Source organism: Eriocheir sinensis, chromosome 61 (assembly GCF_024679095.1).
Source record: "Eriocheir sinensis breed Jianghai 21 chromosome 61, ASM2467909v1, whole genome shotgun sequence".
In the NCBI taxonomy this organism is placed as follows: domain Eukaryota; kingdom Metazoa; phylum Arthropoda; class Malacostraca; order Decapoda; family Varunidae; genus Eriocheir; species Eriocheir sinensis.
The window spans coordinates 7,160,137-7,165,136 of record NC_066569.1 but is presented as its reverse complement, the minus strand read 5'-3'; positions in this window follow the sequence as shown (position 1 = coordinate 7,165,136).

Below are 5,000 nucleotides of genomic sequence, written 5' to 3'. Positions count from 1 at the left end.
AATGGATAAACTTTGAAACCACTAATGAAAAAAGAGAAAATGTGTTAGTCCAAGAACATGAAGAACAAGAACGAAAACAAAACATGAGAAATTAAATGCAAAAGAAGAACAGAAAGAACAAGAAAGCAGGAGCAGAAGAAGACGAAGAAGAAAAACGAAAACGAAGAAAGAGAAGAAAGAAAGAAATGAAGAAAAAAAAGAAAAACAAGGAAGACGGAATAAATGAATGAATAAAGAAAAGAAGAAAGAAAAGGAGATTTGGTGATTACACGTTAAAGGATAAAGATAAGAATGACGTTTATTTAAGCCAATGACAGTAACAATAACAATAACAGTAATAATAAAAAAAATAAGAACAACGATAACAATAAATAACAATGATAACTAACTACCAAACAACACACACACACACACACACACACACACACACACACACACACACACGCACACACACAAGTAGGTCACGTTCACACACACAAACGCACACACCTGTCAACCCACGATCAGGTGAACTCCAGGTAACATACAAGAAAAGAAAACTTCAGAGAAAAACATCTAATAACGCAGGATTACATTACTTGCCTACGGGGGAAAAAGTATTAAATAACACCGGATTATGATAGTGGTGGTGGTGGTGGTGGTGGTGGAGTGAAGAAGATGAAGAACAAGAAGAAGAGGTTGAAATAGAAGAAGAAGAACAAGAACAAGAAGAAGAAGAACAAGAACAAGAAGAAGAAGAACAAGAACAAGAAGATGAGGTTGAAATACAAGAAGAAGAAGAAGAAGAAGAAAAAAAAGAAGTAGAAGATGAAGAAGATGAAGAAGACGACCCATGGAAATACTAACACAACAACCTCTATGAAAGCCTTGTCAAACTATCACTATAGGCTCATAAAACTACCCATGGAAATACTAACACAACAACTTCTACCAAAGCCTTGTCAAACTATCACTGTGCTCATAACACTACCCATGGAAATACTAACACAACAACCTCTATGAAAGCCTTATGAAACTACCCGTGGAAATACACAAAACAATCCCTACGAAAGCCTTATCCAATGTGTGTGTGTGTGTGTGTGTGTGTGTGTGTGTGAGAGAGAGAGAGAGAGAGAGAGAGAGAGAGAGAGAGAGAGAGAGAGAGAGAGAGAGAGAGAGAGAGAGAGAGAGAGAGAGAGAGAGAGAGAGAGAGAGAGTCCCAAAATGTTGAAGGAATAAGGGCGTGATCAGACTCTGCGGTCCTAAAGGAGGGCATTCAAATCCCAAGTCGATGCTCTCCTTGTAGGTCTCGATCCCTTAGGTGGAACTGATCCTCTCCAAGTGTCCCCATTATTATTTTTAAAGGGATCTCAAGTGTCGTGTATTTATAGAGGTCTCAAGAGTCTTAAGTGTTTTTCTTGGACAGGTTTACAGAGTGCTATTCTTGATCATAACGAGATTTACGGTTATAAATAAAAGGATTCAGATCTCTTAGTTTTTTGTTGTGTTTTTTTAATAGAGGTTTACATTATCGTAGTGTATATTTATAGAGGATTCAAGACTCTGAAGTGTTTTTCTTATAGAGATTTCCAGTCTATTATTGTTTACCATGAGCTTTGCTGTTAAAAAAGGGATTTAGCTCTCTTATTGTTTTTATAGAAGTTTAGATTGTCGAGTTGTATAATTATGAAGGGCTACAATGCCTTACTAAGTGTATTTATAGATGTTTCAAGAATTCTAGTGTTTTTCTTATAGAGATTTCAAGTCTATTATTGTTTCCCATGACGGGGTTTGCAGTTAAAAAAGGGATTCAGCTCTCTTATTGTTTTTATAGAAGTTTAGATTGTCGAGTTGTATAATTATGAAGGGCTACAATGCCTTACTAAGTGTATTTATAGATGTTTCAAGAGTCTTAGTGTTTTTTTTATAGAGATTTCAAGTCTATTATTGTTTCCCATGACGGGGTTTGCAGTTAAAAAAGGGATTCAGCTCTCGTATTGTTTTTATAGAAGTTTAGATGGTCGTGTTGTGTATACATGGAGGGTTACAATGCCTTAGTAAGTGTATTTATAGATGTTTCAAGAATCTTAATGTTTTTCTTATAGAGATTTCAAGTCTATTATTGTTTTCCATCACGAGATTTGCAGTTAAAAAGGGATTCAGCTCTCTTATTTTTTTCTATAGAGGTTTAGATTGTCCTATTGTGCAATTATGAAGGGCTACAGAGTCTTAGTAAGTGTTTATAGAGGATTCAAAAGTACGAAGTGTTTTTCTTATAGAGATTTCCAGTCTATTTTTGTTTTCCATTACGAAGTTTATAGTTAAAAAAAGGGATTATACTCTCTTATTGTTTTTTATAGTGGTTTAATTGTCCTATTGTGTAATTATGAAGGGTTACAGTGCCTTAGTAAGTGAAAAAAAATAAACGAGGAAGCTGAAAAAAATTAAACGAGGAAGCTGAAAAAAATAAACTAAACGAGGAAACTGAAAAAAATAAACTAAACGAGGAAGCTGAAAAAAATAAACTAAACGAGGAAACTAAAAAAAATAAACTAAACGAGGAAACTAAAAAAAATAAACTAAACGAGGAAACTAAAAAAAATAAACTAAACGAGGAAGCTGAAAAAAATAAACTAAACGAGGAAGCTGAAAAAAATAAACTAAACGAGGAAGCTGAAAAAAATAAACTAAACGAGGAAGCTGAAAAAAATAAACTAAACGAGGAAGCTGAAAAATAAACTAAACGAGGAAGCTGAAAAAAATAAACTAAACGAGGAAGCTGAAAAAAAATAAACTAAACGAGGAAGCTGAAAAAAATAAACTAAACGAGGAAGCTGAAAAAAATAAACTAAACGAGGAAGCTGAAAAAAATAAACTAAACGAGGAAGCTGAAAAAAATAAACTAAACGAGGAAGCTGAAAAAAATAAACTAAACGAGGAAGCTGAAAAAAATAAACTAAACGAGGAAGCTGAAAAAAAATAAACTAAACGAGGAAGCTGAAAAAAATAAAATAAACGAGGAAGCTGAAAAAAATAAACTAAACGAGGAAGATGAAAAAAATAAAATAAACGAGGAAGATGAAAAAAATAAAATAAACGAGGAAGATGAAAAAAATAAAATAAACGAGGAAGATGAAATAAAATAAACTAAACGAGGAAACTGAAAAAATAAACTAAACGAGGAAGCTGAAAAAATAAACTAAACGAGGAAACTGAAAAAAATAAAATAAACGAGGAAGCTGAAAAAAATAAACTAAACGAGGAAGCTGAAAAAATAAACTAAACGAGGAAGCTGAAAAAAAATAAACTAAACGAGGAAGCTGAAAAAAAATAAACTAAACGAGGAAGCTGAAATAAAATAAACTAAACGAGGAAGATGAAATAAAATAAACTAAACGAGGAAGCTGAAAAAAATAAAATAAACGAGGAAGATGAAAAAAATAAAATAAACGAGGAAGATGAAAAAAATAAAATAAACGAGGAAGATGAAAAAAATAAAATAAACGAGGAAGATGAAAAAAATAAAATAAACGAGGAAGCTGAAAAAAATAAAATAAACGAGGAAGCTGAAAAAAATAAAATAAACGAGGAAGCTGAAAAAAATAAACTAAACGAGGAAGCTGAAAAAAATAAAATAAACGAGGAAGCTGAAAAAAATAAAATAAACGAGGAAGCTGAAAAAAATAAAATAAACGAGGAAGATGAAAAAAATCAACTAAACGAGGAAGCTGAAAAAAATCAACTAAACGAGGAAGCTGAAAAAAATAAAATAAACGAGGAAGCTGAAAAAAATAAAATAAACGAGGAAGCTGAAAAAAATCAACTAAACGAGGAAGCTGAAAAAAATAAAATAAACGAGGAAGATGAAAAAAATCAACTAAACGAGGAAGCTGAAAAAAATAAAATAAACGAGGAAGCTGAAAAAAATCAACTAAACGAGGAAACTGAAAAAAATAAAATAAACGAGGAAGCTGAAAAAAAACTTGAAATAAAACAATGATAATGAAGACGCTTAAAACAAAACTAAGATAATGAAAAAAAAAATAATGAAACGAAGCGACGATAATGAAAAAAAAAGCTTGAAATTAACCAACGATAAAAAAAAAAAAGCTTGAAACTAAACGAGGTCACACCTGAGAAAGCTTCGTTCACCGGAGTGTCAAGACTTTTACTTAATTAAACCAGCAGGATGAAAGGCGCGGTGCAATGAAGAAGAGACAGAAAATGTGTGTGTGTGTATCGAGAGAGAGAGAGAGAGAGAGAGAGAGAATATGAAAGAAAGATAGGAAGGAAAGGAAAATGGAGAGCAGAAAAATAATAAAGAAAAAAGAAAATATAGGAGAAAGGAGAAAAGAAAGACACAAAAGACGAAAAAAAGAAAGAAAAAGACAGAAAAGAGGAATTAAGAACGAAAAAAGAAAAGGATGAGAGAGAGAGAGAGAGAGAGAGAGAGAGAGAGAGAGAGAGAGAGAGAGAGAGAGAGAGACGGAAAAATACTCTGGAGGCTATAATTCTTTCGTGTTCCGCTCTTTATGTAACGACAGTGTTACGACACAAACACACACACACACACACACACACACACACACACACACACACACACACACGGCGTCCATTTCAATAACCCGTTTTCATCTTTCACTCCTTTTACGTTTTCAATGCAATAATAATAATAATAATAATAATAATAATAATAATAATAATAATAATAATAATAATGAGAAGAAGAAGAAAAAGGTGATGATGATGATGATGATGATGATGAAGGAGAAGAAGAAGAAGAAGAAGAAAACCATAACTAACAACAACAACAACAACAAAGACTCAGGTTCAAGGACATTATTCTCTCTCTCTCTCTCTCTCTCTCGTCGATACCGTATTTAAAGATTCAGATGTCAGATGCAGATGTCTCGGCAGGAGGAAAAAAGGAGGAACGGAGGAAAGGAGGGAGGAAAGAAAGGAAGGGAAGGGAAGGGAAGGGAGGGAGGGAGGAAAGGAAGGGAAGGGAGGAAGGAAGATGG